Below are 27,107 nucleotides of genomic sequence, written 5' to 3'. Positions count from 1 at the left end.
TCATTTCATTTCATTTCATTTCATTTCATTTCATGGCATTTCCACACCTCTTCATTTAAATACATTTCATTTCATTTCATTTCATTTCATTTCATTCCATGGCTTTTCCACACCTTTTCATTTAATTTCATTTAATTAAATTTCATTTCATTTCATTTCATTTCATTTCATTTCATGGCATTTCCACACCACTTCATTTCATTTCATTTCATTTCATTTCATTTCATTTCATTTCATTTCATTTCATTTCATGGCATTTCCACACCTCTTCATTTCATTTCATTTCATTTCATTTCATTGCATTGCATTTCATTTCATGGCATTTCCACACCTTTTCATTTCATTTCATTTCATTTCATTTCATTTCATTTCATTTCATTTCATGGCATTTCCACACCTCTTCATTTCATTTCATTTCAATTCATTTCATTTCATTTCATTTCATTTCATTTCATTTCTTGGCATTTTCACACCTCTTCATTTCAATTCATTTCATTTCATTTCATGGCATTTCCACACCTCTTCATTTAAATACATTTCATTTCATTTCATTTCAGTTCATTTCATTTCATTTCATTTCATTGCATTTCATTTCACTGGATTTCCTTTCATTTCATGGCATTTCATTTCATTTCATTTGTTTGCATTTCCAAACCTTTTCATTTCATTTTATTTTATTTCATTTCATTTCATTTCATTTCATTTCATTTCATTTCATTTCATTTCATGGCATTTCCACACCTCTTAATTTCATTTCATTTCATTTCATTTCATTTCATTTCATTGCATTTCATTGCATTTCATAGCAATTCATTTCATTTCATTTCTTGGCATTTCCAAACCTCTTTATTTCATTTCTTTTCTTGCCATTTCCAAACCGCTTCATTTCATTTCATTGCATTTCATTTCATTTCATTTCATTTCATTTCATTTCATTTCATTTCATGGCATTTCCACACCTCTTCATTTCATTTCATTTCATTTCATTTCATTTCATTTCATTTCATTTCATGGCATTTCATTGCATTTCATTTCATTTCATTTCTTGGCATTTCCAAAACACTTCATTCCATTTCATTCCATTTCATTCCATTTCATTTCATTTCATTTCATTTCATTTAATGGCATTTCCACACCTCTTCATTTAAATACATTTCATTTCGTTTCATTTCATTTCATTTCATTTCATTCCATGGCTTTTCCACACATTTTCATTTAATTTAATTTAATTTAATTTCATTTCATTTCATTTCATTTCATTTCATTTCATGGCATTTCCACACCTCTTCATTTCATTTCATTTCATTTCATTTCATTTCATTTCATTTCATTTCATTTCATTCCATGGCTTTTCCACACATTTTCATTTAATTTAATTTAATTTAATTTAATTTCATTTCATTTCATTTCATTTCATTTCATGGCATTTCCACACCTCTTCATTTCATTTCATTTCATTTCATTTCATTTCATTTCATTTCATTTCATTTCTTGGCATTTCCAAAACACTTCATTCCATTTCATTCCATTTCATTTCATTTCATTTCATTTCATTTCATTTCATTTAATGGCATTTCCACACCTCTTCATTTAAATACATTTCATTTCATTTCATTTCATTTCATTTCATTTCATTTCATTTCATTTCATTCCATGGCTTTTCCACACATTTTCATTTAATTTAATTTAATTTAATTTAATTTCATTTCATTTCATTTCATTTCATTTCATGGCATTTCCATACCTCTTCATTTCATTTCATTTCATTTCATTTCATTTCATTTCATTTCATTTCATTTCATTTCATTTCATGGCATTTTCACACCTCTTCATTTCAATTCATTTCATTTCATTTCATGGCATTTCCACACCTCTTCATTTAAATACATTTCATTTCATTTCATTTCATTGCATTTCATTTCATGGCATTTCATGGCATTTCATTTCATTTCATTTCATTTCATGGCATTTATACACCTCTTCATTTCATTTAGTTCAATTTCAGTCTATTACATTTCATTTCATTTCATTACATTTCATTTCATTTCATTTCATTTCATTTCATGACTTTTCCACACCTCCTCATTTAAATACATTTCATTTCATTTCATTTCATTTCATTTCATTTCATGGCATTTCCGCACCTCTTCATTTAAATACATTTCATTTCATTTCATTTCATTTCATTTCATTTCATTTCATTTCATTTCATTTCATTTCATTTCATTGCATTGCATTGCATTTCATTTCATTTCATTTCATTTCATGGCATTTCATTGCATTTCATTTCATTTCATTTCATTTCATGGCATTTCCACACCTCTTCATTTCATTTCATTTCATTTCATTTCATTTCATTTCATGGCATTTCCACACCTCTTTATTTCTTTTCATTTCATTTCATTTCATTTCATTTCAATTCATGGCATTTCATTTCATTTCATTTCTTGGCATTTCCAAACCTCTTTATTTCATTTCATTTCTTGCCATTTCCAAACCTCTACTTTTCATTTCATTTCATTTCATTTCATTTCATTTCATTTCATTTCATGGCATTTCCACACCTCTTCATTTCATTTCATTACATTTCATTTCATTTCATTTCATTTCATTTCATTTCATTTCATTTCATGGCATTTCCACACCTCTTCATTTCATTTCATTTCATTTCATTTCATTTCATTTCATTTCATTTCATTTCTTGGCATTTCCAAAACACTTCATTCCATTTCATTCCATTTCATTTCATTTCATTTCATTTCATTTCATTTCATTTAATGGCATTTCCACACCTCTTCATTTAAATACATTTCATTTCATTTCATTTCATTTCATTTCATTTCATTTCATTTCATTTCATTCCATGGCTTTTCCACACATTTTCATTTAATTTAATTTAATTTAATTTAATTTCATTTCATTTCATTTCATTTCATTTCATGGCATTTCCACACCTCTTCATTTCATTTCATTTCATTTCATTTCATTTCATTTCATTTCATTTCATTTCATTTCATTTCATTTCATGGCATTTTCACACCTCTTCATTTCAATTCATTTCATTTCATTTCATGGCATTTCCACACCTCTTCATTTAAATACATTTCATTTCATTTCATTTCATTGCATTTCATTTCATGGCATTTCATGGCATTTCATTTCATTTCATTTCATTTCATGGCATTTATACACCTCTTCATTTCATTTAGTTCAATTTCAGTCTATTACATTTCATTTCATTTCATTACATTTCATTTCATTTCATTTGATTTCATTTCATGACTTTTCCACACCTCCTCATTTAAATACATTTCATTTCATTTCATTTCATTTCATTTCATTTCATGGCATTTCCGCACCTCTTCATTTAAATACATTTCATTTCATTTCATTTCATTTCATTTCATTTCATTTCATTTCATTTCATTTCATTGCATTGCATTGCATTTCATTTCATTTCATTTCATTTCATGGCATTTCATTGCATTTCATTTCATTTCATTTCATTTCATGGCATTTCCACACCTCTTCATTTCATTTCATTTCATTTCATTTCATTTCATTTCATGGCATTTCCACACCTCTTTATTTCTTTTCATTTCATTTCATTTCATTTCATTTCAATTCATGGCATTTCATTTCATTTCATTTCTTGGCATTTCCAAACCTCTTTATTTCATTTCATTTCTTGCCATTTCCAAACCTCTACTTTTCATTTCATTTCATTTCATTTCATTTCATTTCATTTCATTTCATGGCATTTCCACACCTCTTCATTTCATTTCATTACATTTCATTTCATTTCATTTCATTTCATTTCATTTCATTTCATTTCATGGCATTTCCACACCTCTTCATTTAAATACATTTCATTTCATTTCATTGCATTGCATTTCATTTCATTTCATTTCATTGCATTGCATTGCATTTCATTTCATTTCATGGCATTTATACACCTCTTCATTTCATTTAGTTCAATTTCAGTCTATTACATTTCATTTCATTTCATTACATTTCATTTCATTTCATTTGATTTCATTTCATGACTTTTCCACACCTCCTCATTTAAATACATTTCATTTCATTTCATTTCATTTCATTTCATTTCATGGCATTTCCGCACCTCTTCATTTAAATACATTTCATTTCATTTCATTTCATTTCATTTCATTTCATTTCATTTCATTGCATTGCATTGCATTTCATTTCATTTCATTTCATTTCATGGCATTTCATTGCATTTCATTTCATTTCATTTCATTTCATGGCATTTCCACACCTCTTCATTTCATTTCATTTCATTTCATTTCATTTCATTTCATGGCATTTCCACACCTCTTTATTTCTTTTCATTTCATTTCATTTCATTTCATTTCAATTCATGGCATTTCATTTCATTTCATTTCTTGGCATTTCCAAACCTCTTTATTTCATTTCATTTCTTGCCATTTCCAAACCTCTACTTTTCATTTCATTTCATTTCATTTCATTTCATTTCATTTCATTTCATTTCATTTCATTTCATTTCATGGCATTTCCACACCTCTTCATTTCATTTCATTACATTTCATTTCATTTCATTTCATTTCATTTCATTTCATTTCATTTCATGGCATTTCCACACCTATTCATTTCATTTCATTTCATTGCATTTCATTGCATTTCATTGCATTGCATTGCATTTCATTGCATTTCATTGCATTTCATTTCATTTCATTTCTTTGCGTTTCCAAACCTCTTCATTCCATTTCATTTCATTTCATTTCATTTCATTTCATTTCATTTCATTTCATTTCATTTCATTTCATGGCATTTCCACACCTCTTTATTTCATTTCATTTCAATTCATTTCATGGCATTTCCACACCTCTTCATTTAAATACATTTCATTTCATTTCATTTCATTTCATTTCATTTCATTTCATTCCATGGCTTTTCCACACCTTTTCATTTAATTTCTTTTCATTTGATTTCATTTCATTTCATTTCATTTCATTTCATTTCATTCCATTGCATTTCATTTCACTGGATTTCATTTCATTTCATGGAATTTCGTTTCATTTCATTTGTTGGCATTTCCAAACCTTTTCATTTCATTTTATTTTATTTCATTTCATTTCATTTCATGTCATTTAATGGCATTTCCACACCTCTTCATTTAAATACATTTCATTTCATTTCATTTCATTTCATTTCATTTCATTTCATTTCATTCCATGGCTTTTCCACACATTTTCATTTAATTTCATTTAATTTAATTTAATTTAATTTAATTTCATTTCATTTCATTTCATTTCATTTCATGGCATTTCCACACCTCTTCATTTCATTTCATTTCATTTCATTTCATTTCATTTCATTTCATTTCATGGCATTTATACACCTCTTCATTTCATTTAGTTCAATTTCAGTCTATTACATTTCATTTCATTTCATTACATTTCATTTCATTTCATTTGATTTCATTTCATGACTTTTCCACACCTCCTCATTTAAATACATTTCATTTCATTTCATTTCATTTCATTTCATGGCATTTCCGCACCTCTTCATTTAAATACATTTCATTTCATTTCATTTCATTTCATTCCGTGGCTTTTCCACACCTTTTCATTTAATTTAATTTAATTTAATTTAATTTAATTTCATTTCATTTCATTTCATTTCATTTCATTTCATTGCATTGCATTTCATTTCATTTCATTTCATTTCATTTCATGGCATTTCATTGCATTTCATTTCATTTCATTTCATTTCATTTCATGGCATTTCCACACCTCTTCATTTCATTTTATTTCATTTCATTTCATTTCATTTCATTTCATTTCATTTCATTTCATTTCATGGCATTTCCACACCTCTTTATTTCTTTTCATTTCATTTCATTTCATTTCATTTCATTTCAATACATGGCATTTCATTTCATTTCATTTGTTGGCATTTCCAAACCTTTTCATTTCATTTTATTTTATTTCATTTCATTTAATTACATTTCATTTCATTACATTTCATTTCATTTCATTTCATTGCATTTCATTTCATTTCATTTCATTTCATTTCCTGGCATTTCCAAACCTCTTCATTCCATTTCATTTCATTTCATTTCATTTCATTTCATTTCATGGCATTTCCACACCTCTTCATTTCATTTCATTTCATTTCATTTCATTTCATTTCATTGCATTGCACTGCATTGCACTGCATTTCATTGCATTTCATTGCATTGCATTTCATTTCATTTCTTGGCATTTCCAAACCTCTTCATTCCATTTCATTTCTTGCCATTTCCAAACCTCTTCTTTTCATTTCATTTCATTGCATTTCATTGCATTTCATTTCATTTCATTTGTTGGCATTTCCAAACCTTTTCATTTCATTTTATTTTATTTCATTTCATTTCATTACATTTCATTTCATTTCATTTCATTTCATTTCATTTCATTTCATTTCATTTCATTGCATTTCATTGCATTTCATTTCATTTCATTTCATGGCATTTCCACACCTCTTCATTTAAAAACATTTCATTTCATTTCATTTCATTTCATTTCATTTCATTTCATTCCATGGCTTTTCCACACCTTTTCATTTAATTTCATTTCATTTGATTTCATTTCATTTCATTTCATTTCATTTCATTTCATTTCATTTCATTGCATTTCATTTCACTGGATTTCATTTCATTTCATGGAATTTCGTTTCATTTCATTTGTTGGCATTTCCACACCTCTTCATTTCATTTCATTTCATTTCATTTCATTTCATTTCATTTCATTTCATTTCATGGCATTTCCACACCTCTTTATTTCTTTTCTTTTCATTTCATTTCATTTCATTTCATTTCATTTCATTTCAATACATGGCATTTCATTTCATTTCATTTGTTGGCATTTCCAAACCTCTTCATTTCATTTCATTTCATTTCATGGCTTTTCCACACCTTTTCATTTAATTTCATTTCCTTTGATTTAATTTCATTTCATTTCATTTCTTTTCATTTCATTGCATTTCATTTCACTGGATTTCATTTCATTTCATGGCATTTCATTTCATTTCATTTGTTGGCATTTCCAAACCTTTTCATTTCATTTTATTTTATTTCATTTCATTTCATTACATTTCATTTCATTTCATTTCATTTCATTTCATGGCATTTCCACACCTCTTCATTTCATTTCATTTCATTTCATGGCATTTCATTTCATTTCATTTCATTTCATTTCATTGCATTGCATTTCATTGCATTTCATTGCATTTCATTGCATTTCATTTCATTTCATTTCTTGGCATTTCCAAACCTCTTCGTTCCATTTCATTTCATTTGCATTGCATTTCATTGCATTTCATAGCAATTCATTTCATTTCATTTCTTGGCATTTCCAAACCTCTTTATTTCATTTCATTTCTTGCCATTTCCAAACCTCTTCATTTCATTTCATTTCATTTCAATTCATTTCATTTCATTTCATGGCATTTCCACACCTCTTCATTTCATTTCATTTCATTTCATTTCATTTCATTTCATTTCATTTCATTTCATTTCATTGCATTGCATTTCATTTCATTTCATTTCATTTCATGGCATTTCATTGCATTTCATTTCATTTCATTTCATTTCATGGCATTTCCACACCTCTTCATTTCATTTCATTTCATTTCATTTCATTTCATGGCATTTCCACACCTCTTTATTTCTTTTCATTTCATTTCATTTCATTTCATTTCAATTCATGGCATTTCATTTCATTTCATTTGTTGGCATTTCCAAACCTCTTCATTTCATTTCATTTCATTTCATGGCATTTCATTTCATTCCATGGCTTTTCCACACCTTTTCATTTAATTTAATTTAATTTAATTTAATTTCATTTCATTTCATTTCATTTCATTTCATTGCATTTCATTTCACTGGATTTCATTTCATTTCATGGCATTTCATTTCATTTCATTTGTTGGCATTTCCAAACCTTTTCATTTCATTTTATTTTATTTCATTTCATTTCATTACATTTCATTTCATTTCATTTCATTTCATTTCATTTCATTTCATGGCATTTCCACACCTCTTCATTTCATTTCATTTCATTTCATTTCATGGCATTTCATTTCATTTCATTTCATTTCATTGCATTGCATTTCATTGCATTTCATTGCATTTCATTTCATTTCATTTCTTGGAATTTAAAACCTCTTCATTCCATTTCACTTCATTTCATTTCATTTCATGGCATTTCCACACCTCTTTATTTCATTTCATTTCATGGCATTTCATTTCATTTCATTTGTTGGCATTTCCAAACCTTTTCATTTCATTTTATTTTATTTCATTTCATTTCATTACATTTCATTTCATTTCATTTCATTTCATTTCATTTCATTTCATTTCATTGCATTGCATTTCATTGCATTTCATTTCATTTCATTTCATTTCATTTCATTTCATTTCATTTCCTGGCATTTCCAAACCTCTTCATTCCATTTCATTTCATTTCATTTCATTTCATGGCATTTCCACACCTCTTTATTTCATTTCATTTCATTTCATTTCATGGCATTTCCACACCTCTTCATTTCATTTCATTTCATTTCATTTCATTTCATTGCATTGCATTGCATTGCATTTCATTGCATTTCATTGCATTGCATTTCATTTCATTTCTTGGCATTTCCAAACCTCTTTATTTCATTTCATTTCTTGCCATTTCCAAACCTCTACTTTTCATTTCATTTCATTTCATTTCATTTCATTTCATTTCATTTCATTTCATTTCATTTCATTTCATTTCATGGCATTTCCACACCTCTTCATTTCATTTCATTACATTTCATTTCATTTCATTTCATTTCATTTCATTTCATTTCATTTCATTTCATTTCATGGCATTTCCACACCTATTCATTTCATTTCATTTCATTGCATTTCATTTCATTTCATTTCATGGCATTTCCACACCTCTTTATTTCTTTTCATTTCATTTCATTTCATTTCATTTCATTTCAATACATGGCATTTCATTTCATTTCATTTGTTGGCATTTCCAAACCTCTTCATTTCATTTCATTTCATTTCATTTCATGGCATTTCATTTCATTTCATTTGTTGGCATTTCCAAACCTTTTCATTTCATTTTATTTTATTTCATTTCATTTCATTACATTTCATTTCATTTCATTTCATTTCATTGCATTTCATTTCATTTCATTTCATTTCATTTCCTGGCATTTCCAAACCTCTTCATTCCATTTCATTTCATTTCATTTCATTTCATTTCATTTCATGGCATTTCCACACCACTTCATTTAAATACATTGCATTTCATTTCATTTCATTTCATTTCATTTCATTTCATTTCATTTCATTCCATGGCTTTTTCACACCGTTTCATTTAATTTCATTTCCTTTGATTTAATTTCATTTCATTTCATTTCTTTTCATTTCATTTCAATGCATTTCATTTCACTGGATTTCATTTCATTTCATGGAATTTTATTTCATTTCATTTTTTTGCATTTCCAAACCTTTTCATTTCATTTCATTTCATTTCATTTCATTTCATTTCATTTCATTTCATTTCATGGCATTTCCACACCTCTTCATTTCATTTCATTTCATTTCATTTCATTTCATTTCATTTCATTTCATTTCATTGCATTGCACTGCATTGCACTGCATTTCATTGCATTTCATTGCATTGCATTTCATTTCATTTCTTGGCATTTCCAAACCTCTTCATTCCATTTCATTTCTTGCCATTTCCAAACCTCTTCTTTTCATTTCATTTCATAGCATTTCATTGCATTTCATTTCATTTCATTTGTTGGCATTTCCAAACCTTTTCATTTCATTTTATTTTATTTCATTTCATTTCATTACATTTCATTTCATTTCATTTCATTTCATTTCATTTCATTTCATTTCATGGCATTTCCACACCTATTCATTTCATTTCATTGCATTTCATTGCATTTCATTTCATTTCATTTCATGGCATTTCCACACCTCTTCATTTAAAAACATTTCATTTCATTTCATTTCATTTCATTTCATTTCATTTCATTTCATTCCATGGCTTTTCCACACCTTTTCATTTAATTTCATTTCATTTGATTTCATTTCATTTCATTTCATTTCATTTCATTTCATTTCATTGCATTTCATTTCACTGGATTTCATTTCATTTCATGGAATTTCGTTTCATTTCATTTGTTGGCATTTCCACACCTCTTCATTTCATTTCATTTCATTTCATTTCATTTCATTTCATTTCATTTCATTTCATTTCATTTCATTTCATTTCATGGCATTTCCACACCTCTTTATTTCTTTTCTTTTCATTTCATTTCATTTCATTTCATTTCATTTCATTTCAATACATGGCATTTCATTTCATTTCATTTGTTGGCATTTCCAAACCTCTTCATTTCATTTCATTTCATTTCATGGCATTTCATTTCATTCCATGGCTTTTCCACACCTTTTCATTTAATTTCATTTCCTTTGATTTAATTTCATTTCATTTCATTTCTTTTCATTTCATTGCATTTCATTTCACTGGATTTCATTTCATTTCATGGCATTTCATTTCATTTCATTTGTTGGCATTTCCAAACCTTTTCATTTCATTTTATTTTATTTCATTTCATTTCATTACATTTCATTTCATTTCATTTCATTTCATTTCATGGCATTTCCACACCTCTTCATTTCATTTCATTTCATTTCATGGCATTTCATTTCATTTCATTTCATTTCATTTCATTTCATTGCATTGCATTTCATTGCATTTCATTGCATTTCATTGCATTTCATTGCATTTCATTGCATTTCATTTCATTTCATTTCTTGGCATTTCCAAACCTCTTCATTCCATTTCATTTCATTTGCATTGCATTTCATTGCATTTCATAGCAATTCATTTCATTTCATTTCTTGGCATTTCCAAACCTCTTTATTTCATTTCATTTCTTGCCATTTCCAAACCTCTTCATTTCATTTCATTTCATTTCAATTCATTTCATTTCATTTCATGGCATTTCCACACCTCTTCATTTCATTTCATTTCATTTCATTTCATTTCATTTCATTTCATTTCATTTCATTGCATTGCATTTCATTTCATTTCATTTCATTTCATGGCATTTCATTGCATTTCATTTCATTTCATTTCATTTCATGGCATTTCCACACCTCTTCATTTCATTTCATTTCATTTCATTTCATTTCATGGCATTTCCACACCTCTTTATTTCTTTTCATTTCATTTCATTTCATTTCATTTCAATTCATGGCATTTCATTTCATTTCATTTGTTGGCATTTCCAAACCTCTTCATTTCATTTCATTTCATTTCATTTCATGGCATTTCATTTCATTCCATGGCTTTTCCACACCTTTTCATTTAATTTAATTTAATTTAATTTAATTTAATTTAATTTCATTTCATTTCATTTCATTCCATTGCATTTCATTTCACTGGATTTCATTTCATTTCATGGCATTTCATTTCATTTCATTTGTTGGCATTTCCAAACCTTTTCATTTCATTTTATTTTATTTCATTTCATTTCATTACATTTCATTTCATTTCATTTCATTTCATTTCATTTCATTTCATGGCATTTCCACACCTCTTCATTTCATTTCATTTCATTTCATTTCATTTCATTTCATGGCATTTCATTTCATTTCATTTCATTTCATTGCATTGCATTTCATTGCATTTCATTGCATTTCATTTCATTTCATTTCTTGGAATTTAAAACCTCTTCATTCCATTTCACTTCATTTCATTTCATTTCATGGCATTTCCACACCTCTTTATTTCATTTCATTTCATGGCATTTCATTTCATTTCATTTGTTGGCATTTCCAAACCTTTTCATTTCATTTTATTTTATTTCATTTCATTTCATTACATTTCATTTCATTTCATTTCATTTCATTTCATTTCATTTCATTGCATTGCATTTCATTGCATTTCATTTCATTTCATTTCATTTCATTTCATTTCATTTCCTGGCATTTCCAAACCTCTTCATTCCATTTCATTTCATTTCTTTTCATTTCATGGCATTTCCACACCTCTTTATTTCATTTCATTTCATTTCATTTCATTTCATGGCATTTCCACACCTCTTCATTTCATTTCATTTCATTTCATTTCATTTCATTTCATTGCATTGCATTGCATTGCATTTCATTGCATTTCATTGCATTGCATTTCATTTCATTTCTTGGCATTTCCAAACCTCTTTATTTCATTTCATTTCTTGCCATTTCCAAACCTCTTCTTTTCATTTCATTTCATTTCATTTCATTTCATTTCATTTCATTTCATTTCATTTCATTTCATGGCATTTCCACACCTCTTCATTTCATTTCATTTCATTTCATTTCATTTCATTTCATTTCATTTCATTTCATTGCATTGCATTGCATTTCATTGCATTTCATTGCATTTCATTTCATTTCATTTCATTTGTTGGCATTTCCAAACCTTTTCATTTCATTTTATTTTATTTCATTTCATTTCATTACATTTCATTTCATTTCATTTCATTTCATTTCATTTCATTTCATGGCATTTCCACACCTATTCATTTCATTTCATTTCATTGCATTTCATTGCATTTCATTGCATTGCATTGCATTTCATTGCATTTCATTTCATTTCATTTCTTTGCGTTTCCAAACCTCTTCATTCCATTTCATTTCATTTCATTTCATTTCATTTCATTTCATTTCATTTCATTTCATGGCATTTCCACACCTCTTTATTTCATTTCATTTCAATTCATTTCATGGCATTTCCACACCTCTTCATTTAAATACATTTCATTTCATTTCATTTCATTTCATTCCATGGCTTTTCCACACCTTTTCATTTAATTTCATTTCATTTGATTTCATTTCATTTCATTTCATTTCATTTCATTTCATTGCATTTCATTTCACTGGATTTCATTTCGTTTCATGGAATTTCGTTTCATTTCATTTGTTGGCATTTCCAAACCTTTTCATTTCATTTTATTTTATTTCATTTCATTTCATTTCATTTCATTTAATGGCATTTCCACACCTCTTCATTTAAATACATTTCATTTCATTTCATTTCATTTCATTTCATTTCATTTCATTCCATGGCTTTTCCACACATTTTCATTTAATTTCATTTAATTTAATTTCATTTAATTTAATTTAATTTCATTTCATTTCATTTCATTTCATTTCATGGCATTTCCACACCTCTTCATTTCATTTCATTTCATTTCATTTCATTTCATTTCATTTCATTTCATTTCATGGTATTTCCACACCTCTTCATTTCATTTCATTTCATTTCATTTCATTTCATTTCATTTCATTTCATTTCATTTCATGGCATTTCATTTCATTTCATGGCATTTCCACACCTCTTCATTTCATTTCATTTCATTTCATTTCATTTCATTTCATTTCATTTCATTTCATTTCATTTCATGGCATTTATACACCTCTTCATTTCATTTAGTTCAATTTCAGTCTATTACATTTCATTTCATTTCATTACATTTCATTTCATTTCATTTGATTTCATATCATGACTTTTCCACACCTCCTCATTTAAATACATTTCATTTCATTTCATTTCATTTCATTTCATTTCATTTCATTTCATTTCATGGCATTTCCGCACCTCTTCATTTAAATACATTTCATTTCATTTCATTTCATTTCATTCCATGGCTTTTCCACACCTTTTCATTTAATTTAATTTAATTTAATTTAATTTAATTTAATTTAATTTAATTTAATTTCATTTCATTTCATTTCATTTCATTGCATTGCATTTCATTTCATTTCATTTCATTTCATTTCATGGCATTTCATTGCATTTCATTTCATTTCATTTCATTTCATTTCATGGCATTTCCACACCTCTTCATTTCATTTCATTTCATTTCATTTCATTTCATTTCATTTCATTTCATTTCATTTCATTTCATTTCATGGCATTTCCACACCTCTTTATTTCTTTTCATTTCATTTCATTTCATTTCATTTCATTTCATTTCATTTCATTTCAATACATGGCATTTCATTTCATTTCATTTGTTGGCATTTCCAAACCTCTTCATTTCATTTCATTTCATTTCATGGCATTTCATTTCATTCCATGGCTTTTCCACACCTTTTCATTTAATTTAATTTAATTTAATTTAATTTAATTTAATTTAATTTAATTTCATTTCATTTCATGGCATTTCATTTCATTTCATTTGTTGGCATTTCCAAACCTTTTCATTTCATTTTATTTTATTTCATTTCATTTCATTACATTTCATTTCATTTCATTTCATTTCATTTCATGGCATTTCCACACCTCTTCATTTCATTTCATTTCATTTCATGGCATTTCATTTCATTTCATTTGTTGGCATTTCCAAACCTTTTCATTTCATTTTATTTTATTTCATTTCATTTCATTACATTTCATTTCATTTCATTTCATTTCATTTCATTTCATTTCATGGCATTTCCACACCTCTTCATTTCATTTCATTTCATTTCATTTCATTTCATTTCATTTCATTTCATTTCATTTCATTGCATTGCATTTCATTGCATTTCATTGCATTTCATTGCATTTCATTTCATTTCATTTGTTGGCATTTCCAAACCTTTTCATTTCATTTTATTTTATTTCATTTCATTTCATTACATTTCATTTCATTTCATTTCATTTCATTTCATTTCATTTCATGGCATTTCCACACCTCTTCATTTCATTTCATTTCATTTCATTTCATTTCATTTCATTTCATTTTATTTATTTTCATTGCATTGCATTGCATTGCATTTCATTGCATTTCATTTCATTTCATTTCATTTCATTTCATGGCATTTCCACACCTCTTCATTTCATTTCATTTCATTTCATTTCATTTCATTTCATTTCATGGCATTTCCACACCTCTTTATTTCTTTTCATTTCATTTCATTTCATTTCATTTCATTTCAATACATGGCATTTCATTTCATTTCAATACATGGCATTTCCAAACCTCTTCATTTCAATTCATTTCATTTCATTTCATTTCATTTCATTTCATTTCATTTCCTTGCATTGCATTTCATTGCATTTCATTGCATTTCATTTCATTTCATTTCATTTCATTTCATTTCATTTCATGGCATTTCCACACCTCTTCATTTAAAAACATTTCATTTCATTTCATTTCATTTCATTTCATTTCATTTCATTTCATTCCATGGCTTTTCCACACCTTTTCATTTAATTTCATTTCATTTGATTTCATTTCATTTCATTTCATTTCATTTCATTTCATTTCATTGCATTTCATTTCACTGGATTTCATTTCATTTCATGGAATTTCGTTTCATTTCATTTGTTGGCATTTCCAAACCTTTTCATTTCATTTTATTTTATTTCATTTCATTTCATTTCATTTCATTTCATTTCATTTCATTTCATTTCATGGCATTTCCACACCTCTTCATTTCATTTCATTTCATTTCATTTCATTTCATTTCATTTCATTTCATTTCATTTCATTTTATTTCATTTATTTTCATTGCATTGCATTGCATTGCATTTCATTGCATTTCATTGCATTTCATTTAATTTCATTTCTTGGCATTTCCAAACCTCTTCATTCCATTTCATTTCATTTGCATTGCATTTCATTGCATTTCATAGCAATTCATTTCATTTCATTTCTTGGCATTTCCAAACCTCTTTATTTCATTTCATTTCTTGCCATTTCCAAACCTCTTCATTTCATTTCATTTCATTTCAATTCATTTCATTTCATTTCATGGCATTTTCACACCTCTTCATTTCATTTCATTTCATTTCATTTCATTTCATTTCATTTCATTTCATTTCATGGCATTTCATTGCATTTCATTTCATTTCATTTCATGGCATTTCCACACCTCTTCATTTCATTTCATTTCATTTCATTTCATATCATTTCATTTCATTTCATTTCATTTCATGGCATTTCCACACCTATTCATTTCATTTCATTTCATTTCATTACATTTCATTTCATTTCATTTCATTTCATTGCATTGCATTGCATTTCATTGCATTTCATTTCATTTCATTTCATTTCATTTCATTTCATTTCTTGGCATTTCCAAACCTCTTCATTCCATTTCATTTCATTTCAATTCATTTCATTTTATTTCATTTCATGGCATTTCCACACCTCTTCATTTCATTTCATTTCATTTCATTTCATTTCATTTCATTTCATTTCATGGCATTTCATTTCATTTCATTTCTTGGCATTTCCAAACCTCTTCATTTCATTTCATTTCATTTCATTTCATTTCATTTCATTTCATTTCATTTCTTTGCATTTCATTGCATTTCATAGCAATGCATTTCATTTCATTTCTTGGCATTTCCACACCTCTTCATTTCATTTCATTTCATTTCATTTCATTTCATTTCATTTCATTTCATTTCATTTCATTTCATTTCTTTTCATGGCATTTCCACACCTCTTCATTTCATTTCATTTCATTTCATTTCATTTCATTTCATTTCATTGCATTGCATTGCATTGCATTTCATTGCATTTCATTGCATTTCATTTCATTTCATTTGTTGGCATTTCCAAACCTTTTCATTTCATTTTATTTTATTTCATTTCATTTCATTACATTTCATTTCATTTCATTTCATTTCATTTCATTTCATTTCATGGCATTTCCACACCTCTTCATTTCATTTCATTTCATTTCATTTCATTTCATTGCATTGCATTGCATTGCATTTCATTGCATTTCATTTCATTTCATTTCATTTCATTTCATGGCATTTCCACACCTCTTCATTTCATTTCATTTCATTTCATTTCATTTCATTTCATTTCATTTCATTTCATTTCATTTCCTTGCATTGCATTTCATTGCATTTCATTGCATTTCATTTCATTTCATTTGTTGGCATTTCCAAACCTTTTCATTTCATTTTATTTTATTTCATTTCATTTCATTACATTTCATTTCATTTCATTTCATTTCATTTCATTTCATTTCATGGCATTTCCACACCTCTTCATTTAAAAACATTTCATTTCATTTCATTTCATTTCATTTCATTTCATTTCATTTCATTCCATGGCTTTTCCACACCTTTTCATTTAATTTCATTTCATTTGATTTCATTTCATTTCATTTCATTTCATTTCATTTCATTGCATTTAATTTCACTGGATTTCATTTCATTTCATGGAATTTCGTTTCATTTCATTTGTTGGCATTTCCAAACCTTTTCATTTCATTTTATTTTATTTCATTTCATTTCATTTCATTTCATTTCATTTCATTTCATTTCATTTCATTTATTTTCATTGCATTGCATTGCATTGCATTTCATTGCATTTCATTTCATTTCATTTCATTTCATTTCATGGCATTTCCACACCTCTTCATTTCATTTTATTTTATTTCATTTCATTTCATTACATTTCATTTCATTTCATTTCATTTCATTTCATTTCCTTGCATTGCATTTCATTGCATTTCATTGCATTTCATTTCATTTCATTTGTTGGCATTTCCAAACCTTTTCATTTCATTTTATTTTATTTCATTTCATTTCATTACATTTCATTTCATTTCATTTCATTTCATTTCATTTCATTTCATGGCATTTCCACACCTCTTCATTTAAAAACATTTCATTTCATTTCATTTCATTTCATTTCATTTCATTTCATTCCATGGCTTTTCCACACCTTTTCATTTAATTTCATTTCATTTGATTTCATTTCATTTCATTTCATTTCATTTCATTTCATTTCATTGCATTTAATTTCACTGGATTTCATTTCATTTCATGGAATTTCGTTTCATTTCATTTGTTGGCATTTCCAAACCTTTTCATTTCATTTTATTTTATTTCATTTCATTTCATTTCATTTCATTTCATTTCATTTCATTTCATGGCATTTCCACACCTCTTCATTTCATTTCATTTCATTTCATTTCATTTCATTTCATTTCATTTTATTTCATTTATTTTCATTGCATTGCATTGCATTGCATTTCATTGCATTTCATTGCATTTCATTGCATTTCATTTCTTGGCATTTCCAAACCTCTTCATTCCATTTCATTTCATTTGCATTGCATTTCATTGCATTTCATAGCAATTCATTTCATTTCATTTCTTGGCATTTCCAAACCTCTTTATTTCATTTCATTTCTTGCCATTTCCAAACCTCTTCATTTCATTTCATTTCATTTCAATTCATTTCATTTCATTTCATGGCATTTTCACACCTCTTCATTTCATTTCATTTCATTTCATTTCATTTCATTTCATTTCATTTCATTTCATGGCATTTCATTGCATTTCATTTCATTTCATTTCATGGCATTTCCACACCTCTTCATTTCATTTCATTTCATTTCATATCATTTCATTTCATTTCATTTCATTTCATGGCATTTCCACACCTATTCATTTCATTTCATTTCATTTCATTACATTTCATTTCATTTAATTTCATTTCATTTCATTGCATTGCATTTCATTGCATTTCATTTCATTTCATTTCATTTCATTTCATTTCTTGGCATTTCCAAACCTCTTCATTCCATTTCATTTCATTTCAATTCATTTCATTTTATTTCATTTCATGGCATTTCCACACCTCTTCATTTCATTTCATTTCATTTCATTTCATTTCATTTCATTTCATGGCATTTCATTTCATTTCATTTCTTGGCATTTCCAAACCTCTTCATTTCATTTCATTTCATTTCATTTCATTTCATTTCATTTCATTTCATTTCATTTCTTTGCATTTCTTTGCATTTCATTGCATTTCATAGCAATGCATTTCATTTCATTTCTTGGCATTTCCAAACCTCTTTATTTCATTTCATTTCTTGCCATTTCCAAACCGCTTCATTTCATTTCATTTCATTTCATTTCATTTCATTTCATTTCATTTCATTTCATTTCATTTCATGGCATTTCCACACCTCTTCATTTCATTTCATTTACTTCCTTTCATTTCATTTCATTTCATGGCATTTCATTGCATTTCATTTCATTTCATTTCTTGACATTTCCAAAACACTTCATTCCATTTCATTGCATTTCATTTCATTTCATTTCATTTCATGGCATTTCCACACCTCTTCATTTAAATACATTGCATTTCATTTCATTTCATTTCATTTCATTCCATGGCTTTTCCACACCTTTTCATTTAATTTCATTTAATTAAATTTCATTTCATTTCATTTCATTTCATTTCATTTCATTCCATGGCTTTTCCACACCTTTTCATTTAATTTCATTTAATTAAATTTCATTTCATTTCATTTCATTTCATTTCATTTCATTTCATTTCATGGCATTTCCACACCTCTTCATTTCATTTCATTTCATTTCATTTCATTTCATTTCATGGCATTTCATTGCATTTCATTTCATTTCATTTCTTGGCATTTCCAAAACACTTCATTCCATTTCATTCCATTTCATTTCATTTCATTTCATTTCATTTCATGGCATTTCCAGACCTCTTCATTTAAATACATTTCATTTCATTTCATTTCATTTCATTTCATTTCATTTCATTTCATTTCATTTCATTTCATTCCATGGCTTTTCCACACCTTTTCATTTAATTAAATTAAATTAAATTAAATTAAATTTAATTTAATTTCATTTCATTTCATTTCATTTCATGGCATTTCCACACCTCTTCATTTCATTTCATTTCATTTCATTTCATTTCATTTCATTTCATGGCATTTTCACACCTCTTCATTTCAATTCATTTCATTTCATTTCATGGCATTTCCACACCTCTTCATTTAAATACATTTCATTTCATTTCATTTCATTGCATTTCATTTCATGGCATTTCATGGCATTTCATTTCATTTCATGGCATTTCCACACCTCTTCATTTCATTTCATTTCATTTCATTTCATTTCATTTCATTTCATTTCCTGGCATTTATACACCTCTTCATTTCATTTAGTTCAATTTCCATCTATTACATTTCGTTTCATTTCATTTCATTTCATTTCATTTCATTTCAATTGATTTCATTTCATGACTTTTCCACACCTCTTCATTTAAATACATTTCATTTCATTTCATTTCATTTCATTTCATGGCATTTCCACACCTCTTCATTTAAATACATTTCATTTCATTTCATGTCATTCCATGGCTTTTATACACCTTTTCATTTAATTTCATTTAATTAAATTTAATTTAATTTCATTTCATTTCATTTATTTCATTTCATTTCATTTCATTTCATGGCATTTCCACACCTGTTCATTTCATTTCATTTCATTTCATTTCACTTCATTTCATTTCATTTCATGGCATTTCCACACCTCTTCATTTCATTTCATTTCATTTCATTTCATTTCATTTCATTTCATTTCATTTCATTTCATTTCATTTCATTTCATTTCATGGCATTTCCACACCTCTTCATTTAAATACATTTCATTTCATTTCATTTCATTTCATTTCATTTCATTCCATGGCTTTTCCACACCTTTTCATTTAATTTAATTTCATTTCATTTCATTTCATTTCATTTCATTTCATTTCATTTCATTTCATGGCATTTCCACACCTCTTCATTTCATTTCATTTCATTTCATTTCATTTCATTTCATTTCATGGCATTTTCACACCTCTTAGTTCATAAGTTCATAAGTTCATAAGTTCATAAGGTTGGAAAGGACCTATAAGATCATCTAGTCCAACCATCCTCCTATCACTATCTCTACCCAACTACTAAATTAAGTCCTTAAGCACCTCATCTAAACGCTTCTTGAACAGCGCTAGGGATGGTGCCTCAACCACCTCCCTAGGCAGGCCATTCCAGTGCCTGACCACTCTTTCAGAAAAGAAATGCTTCCTGAGGTCTAATCTAAATCTTCCCTGGCGCAACTTGTGGCCATTCCCTCTCGTCCTGTCATTACTTATCAGGGAGAAGAGGCCTACCCCCTCCTCACCACAACCCCCCTTCAGGAAGTGGTAGAGTGCAATAAGGTCTCCTCTGAGCCTCCTCTTCTCCAGACTAAACAATCCCAGCTCCCTCAGCCGCTCCTCATAAGACTTGTGCTCCAGGCCCCTCACCAGTTTTGTTGCCCTTCTCTGAACACGCTCCAGGGCCTCAATGTCCTTCTTGTAGTGAGGGGCCCAAAACTGAACACAGTACTCGAGGTGCGGCCGCACCAGAGCTGAGTACAGGGGGATGATCACCTCCCTGCTCCTGCTGGCTACACTATTTCTAATACAGGCCAGGATGCTGTTGGCCTTCTTAGCCACCTGTGCACACTGCCGGCTCATGTTGAGCCGAGCATCAACCAACACCCCCAGGTCCTTTTCCTCTCTACATTCTTCAAGCCATTCTGCCCCAAGCCTATAGCATTGCATGGGGTTATTGTGGCCAAAGTGCAGGACCCGGCACTTGGTCTTATTGAACCTCATCCCATTTTGCTCAGCCCAGCTGTTCAGCCTATCCAAATCCCTCTGAAGGGCCTCCCTACCCTCAGGCAGTTTGACACATCCTCCCAGCTTTGTGTCATCTGCAAACTTACTGAGGGTACACTCAATTCCCTCATCTAGGTCATCAATAAAGATATTAAACAAGAAGGGCCCCAAAACTGACCCTTGGGGGACACCACTCGTTACAGGACGCCAGCTGGACTTAACTCCATTAACCACTACCCTCTGGGCACTCTTCATTTCAATTCATTTCATTTCATTTCATTTCATGGCATTTCCACACCTCTTCATTTAAATACATTTCATTTCATTGCATTTCATTTCATGGCATTTCATGGCATTTCATGGCATTTCATTTCATTTCATGGCATTTCCACACCTCTTCATTTCATTTAGTTCAATTTCAGTCTATTACATTTCATTTCATTTCATTACATTTCATTTCATTTCAATTGATTTCATTTCATGACTTTTCCACACCTCTTCATTTAAATACATTTCATTTCATTTCATTTCATTTCATTTCATTTCATTTCATTTCATTTCATTGCATTTCCACACCTCTTTATTTCTTTTCATTTCATTTCATTTCATTTCATTTCATTTCATTTCATTTCATTTCAATACATGGCATTTCATTTCATTTCATTTGTTGGCATTTCCAAACCTCTTCATTTCATTTCATTTCATTTCATGGCATTTCATTTCATTCCATGGCTTTTCCACACCTTTTCATTTAATTTAATTTAATTTAATTTAATTTCATTTCATTTCATTTCATTTCATTGCATTTCATTTCACTGGATTTCATTTCATTTCATGGCATTTCATTACATTTCATTTGTTGGCATTTCCAAACCTTTTAATTTCATTTTATTTTATTTCATTTCATTTCATAACATTTCATTTCATTTCATTTCATTTCATTTTTTGGCATTTCCAAACCTCATCATTCCATTTCACTTCATTTCATTTCATTTCATTTCATGGCATTTCCACACCTCTTTATTTCATTTCATTTCATGGCATTTCATTTCATTTCATTTGTTGGCATTTCCAAACCTTTTCATTTCATTTTATTTTATTTCATTTCATTTCATTACATTTCATTTCATTTCATTTCATTTCATTGCATTGCATTTCATTGCATTTCATTTCATTTCATTTCATTTCCTGGCATTTCCAAACCTCTTCATTCCATTTCATTTCATTTCATTTCATTTCATGGCATTTCCACACCTCTTCATTTCATTTCATTTCATTTCATTTCATTTCATTTCATTTCATTTCATTGCATTGCATTTCATTGCATTTCATTGCATTTCATTTCATTTCATTTGTTGGCATTTCCAAACCTTTTCATTTCATTTTATTTTATTTCATTTCATTTCATTACATTTCATTTCATTTCATTTCATTTCATTTCATTTCATGGCATTTCCACACCTCTTCATTTAAAAACATTTCATTTCATTTCATTTCATTTCATTTCATTTCATTTCATTTCATTCCATGGCTTTTCCACACCTTTTCATTTAATTTCATTTCATTTGATTTCATTTCATTTCATTTCATTTCATTTCATTTCATTTCATTGCATTTCATTTCACTGGATTTCATTTCATTTCATGGAATTTCGTTTCATTTCATTTGTTGGCATTTCCAAACCTTTTCATTTCATTTTATTTTATTTCATTTCATTTCATTTCATTTCATTTCATTTCATTTCATTTCATTTCATTTCATGGCATTTCCACACCTCTTCCTTTCATTTCATTTCATTTCATTTCATTTCATTTCATTTCATTTCATTTCATTTTATTTCATTTATTTTCATTGCATTGCATTGCATTGCATTTCATTGCATTTCATTTCATTTCATTTCATTTCATTTCTTGGCATTTCCAAACCTCTTCATTCCATTTCATTTCATTTGCATTGCATTTCATTGCATTTCATAGCAATTCATTTCATTTCATTTCTTGGCATTTCCAAACCTCTTTATTTCATTTCATTTCTTGCCATTTCCAAACCTCTTCATTTCATTTCATTTCATTTCAATTCATTTCATTTCATTTCATGGCATTTCCACACCTCTTCATTTCATTTCATTTCATTTCATTTCATTTCATTTCATTTCATTTCATTTCATTTCATTTCATTTCATGGCATTTCATTGCATTTCATTTCAATTCATTTCATGGCATTTCCACACCTCTTCATTTCATTTCATTTCATTTCATTTCATTTCATTTCATTTCATATCATTTCATTTCATTTCATTTCATTTCATTACATTTCATTTCATTTCATTTCATTTCATTTCATTGCATTGCATTTCATTGCATTTCATTTCATTTCATTTCATTTCATTTCATTTCTTGGCATTTCCAAACCTCTTCATTCCATTTCATTTCATTTCAATTCATTTCATTTTATTTCATTTCATGGCATTTCCACACCTCTTCATTTCATTTCATTTCATTTCATTTCATTTCATTTCATGGCATTTCATTTCATTTCATTTCTTGGCATTTCCAAACCTCTTCATTTCATTTCATTTCATTTCATTTCATTTCATTTCATTTCATTTCATTTCATTTCTTTGCATTTCATTGCATTTCATAGCAATGCATTTCATTTCATTTCTTGGCATTTCCAAACCTCTTTATTTCATTTCATTTCTTGCCATTTCCAAACCGCTTCATTTCATTTCATTTCATTTCATTTCATTTCATTTCATTTCATGGCATTTCCACACCTCTTCATTTCATTTCATTTACTTCCTTTCATTTCATTTCATTTCATGGCATTTCATTGCATTTCAGTTCATTTCATTTCTTGACATTTCCAAAACACTTCATTCCATTTCATTCCATTTCATTTCATTTCATTTCATTTCATGGCATTTCCACACCTCTTCATTTAAATACATTGCATTTCATTTCATTTCATTTCATTTCATTCCATGGCTTTTCCACACCTTTTCATTTAATTTCATTTAATTAAATTTCATTTCATTTCATTTCATTTCATTTCATTTCATTTCATTTCATTTCATTTCATTTCATTCCATGGCTTTTCCACACCTTTTCATTTAATTTCATTTAATTTAATTTAATTTCATTTCATTTCATTTCATTTCATTTCATGGCATTTCTACACCTCTTCATTTCATTTCATTTCATTTCATTTCATTTCATTTCATTTCATTTCATTTCATTTCATTTCATTTCATTTCATTTCATGGCATTTTCACACCTCTTCATTTCAATTCATTTCATTTCATTTCATGGCATTTCCACACCTCTTCATTTAAATACATTTCATTTCATTGCATTTCATTTCATGGCATTTCATGGCATTTCATGGCATTTCATTTCATTTCATGGCATTTCCACACCTCTTCATTTCATTTAGTTCAATTTCAGTCTATTACATTTCATTTCATTTCATTACATTTCATTTCATTTCAATTGATTTCATTTCATGACTTTTCCACACCTCTTCATTTAAATACATTTCATTTCATTTCATTTCATTTCATTTCATTTCATTTCATTTCATTTCATTGCATTTCCACACCTCTTTATTTCTTTTCATTTCATTTCATTTCATTTCATTTCATTTCATTTCAATACATGGCATTTCATTTCATTTCATTTGTTGGCATTTCCAAACCTCTTCATTTCATTTCATTTCATTTCATGGCATTTCATTTCATTCCATGGCTTTTCCACACCTTTTAATTTAATTTAATTTAATTTAATTTAATTTAATTTAATTTAATTTAATTTCATTTCATTTCATTGCATTTCATTGCATTTCATTTCTCTGGATTTCATTTCATTTCATTTCATTTCATTTCATTTCATTTCATTTCATGGCATTTCATTGCATTTCATTTCATTTCATTTCTTGGCATTTCCAAAACACTTCATTCCATTTCATTCCATTTCATTTCATTTCATTTCATTTCATTTCATGGCATTTCCACACCTCTTCATTTAAATACATTTCATTTCATTTCATTTCATTTCATTTCATTTCATTTCATTTCATTTCATTCCATGTCTTTTCCACACCTTTTCATTTAATTTAATTTAATTTAATTTAATTTCATTTCATTTCATTTCTTTCATTTCATGGCATTTCCACACCTCTTCATTTCATTTCATGGCATTTCATTGCATTTCATTTCATTTCATTTCATTTCATTTCATGGCATTTCCATACCTCTTCATTTCATTTCATTTCATTTCATTTCATTTCATTTCATTTCATGGCATTTCCACACCTCTTTATTTCTTTTCATTTCATTTCATTTCATTTCATTTCATTTCATTTCATTTCATTTCATTTCATGGCATTTCATTTCATTTCATTTGTTGGCATTTCCAAACCTCTTCATTTCATTTCATTTCATTTCATTTCATTTCATTTCATTTCATTTCATTTCATTCCATGGCTTTTCCACACCTTTTCATTTAATTTAATTTAATTTCATTTCATTTAATTTAATTTCATTTCATTTCATTGCATTTCATTTCACTGGATTTCATTTCATTTCACGGCATTTCATTTCATTTCATTTGTTGGCATTTCCAAACCTTTTCATTTCATTTTATTTTATTTCATTTCATTTCATTACATTTCATTTCATTTCATTTCATTTCATGGCATTTCCACACCTCTTCATTTCATTTCATTTCATTTCATTTCATTTCATTTCATTTTATTTCATTTCATTTCATTGCATTGCATTGCATTGCATTTCATTGCATTTCATTGCATTTCATTTCATTTCATATCTTGACATTTCCAAACCTCTTCATTCCATTTCACTTCATTTCATTTCATTTCATTTCATGGCATTTCCACACCTCTTCATTTAAATACATTTCATTTCATTTCATTTCATTTCATTTCATTTCATTTCATTTCATTTCATTTCATTCCATGTCTTTTCCACACCTTTTAATTTAATTTAATTTAATTTAATTTAATTTCATTTCATTTCTTTCATTTCATGGCATTTCCACACCTCTTCATTTCATTTCATGGCATTTCATTGCATTTCATTTCATTTCATTTCATTTCATTTCATTTCATTTCATTTCATGGCATTTCCATACCTCTTCATTTCATTTCATTTCATTTCATTTCATTTCATTTCATGGCATTTCCACACCTCTTTATTTCTTTTCATTTCATTTCATTTCATTTCATTTCATTTCATTTCATTTCATTTCATTTCATTTCATTTCATTTCATGGCATTTCATTTCATTTCATTTGTTGGCATTTCCAAACCTCTTCATTTCATTTCATTTCATTTCATTTCATTTCATTTCATTTCATTTCATTTCATTTCATGGCATTTCCACACCTCTTCATTTCATTTCATTTCATTTCATTTCATTTCATTTCATTTCATTTCATGGCATTTTCACACCTCTTCATTTCAATTCATTTCATTTCATTTCATCGCATTTCCACACCTCTTCATTTAAATACATTTCATTTCATTTCATTTCATTGCATTTCATTTCATGGCATTTCATGGCATTTCATGGCATTTCATTT

The sequence above is a fragment of the Cyrtonyx montezumae genome, unplaced genomic scaffold (assembly GCF_038088225.1).
Source record: "Cyrtonyx montezumae isolate F1298 unplaced genomic scaffold, pur_monq_1.0 scaffold_27, whole genome shotgun sequence".
NCBI lineage: Eukaryota > Metazoa > Chordata > Aves > Galliformes > Odontophoridae > Cyrtonyx > Cyrtonyx montezumae.
This window is presented reverse-complemented; position numbering follows the sequence as displayed.